General features: G+C 34.8%; 1 pseudogene; it reads right to left on the minus strand.

Annotated features, from left to right (window-relative positions):
* Nucleotides 1-208: 208 nt before the first annotated feature.
* Nucleotides 209-378, minus strand: LOC120103355 (U2 spliceosomal RNA; annotated as a pseudogene).
* Nucleotides 379-598: the final 220 nt, after the last annotated feature.

Consider the following 598-nt stretch of genomic DNA (forward strand, 5'->3'; position numbering starts at 1 on the left):
GACAGCATCTTGAACAAGTGCAATCATAAAAATGTGTTGTAGAAGGGTCCATATAGTCCTATATTTATTTCCTTGTAGAAGTCTCAACATAAAACCAGATACCATGAATGTGAAAGAACAGAATGTGGGGGGTTGGCTTGAAATAATTGCTGTGGGAAAAGACATTCTAAACAGGATAAATATAGCACAGGCCCTAAGAACAATTAATTAATAGAACTTCCTAGAAGCAAAAAAAAAAAATGCTTCTGAGTAGCAAAGAACACCATCATTTGGGCAAAGTAGCAAGGTACAGAGTGGAAAAGAATTGTATCACCAATTACACATATGATAGAGGGTTAGTATCTACACTTGATCTTAGCCAAAAGGCCGAGAAGCGATGAGGGTTAGTATCTAAAATAAATAAATGATAACAATAGCATCCCCCCAAGCAGGAACTTTGAAAGAAAACAAATAACCAAATAAAAATTAGGTATACAACTAAGAAGAGAGTCCTGAAAAATGAAACACAATGGTTTAGAAATACTTAAATAAGTGCTTTACATCCTTTGTCCTAAGGGTGTGGATTAAAACTAAGTTTAGAATTCAGCTTACCCAAGTC

This window comes from Rattus norvegicus, chromosome 5, assembly GCF_021556685.1.
Source record: "Rattus norvegicus strain SHRSP/BbbUtx chromosome 5, alternate assembly SHRSP_T2T, whole genome shotgun sequence".
Taxonomy (NCBI): domain Eukaryota; kingdom Metazoa; phylum Chordata; class Mammalia; order Rodentia; family Muridae; genus Rattus; species Rattus norvegicus.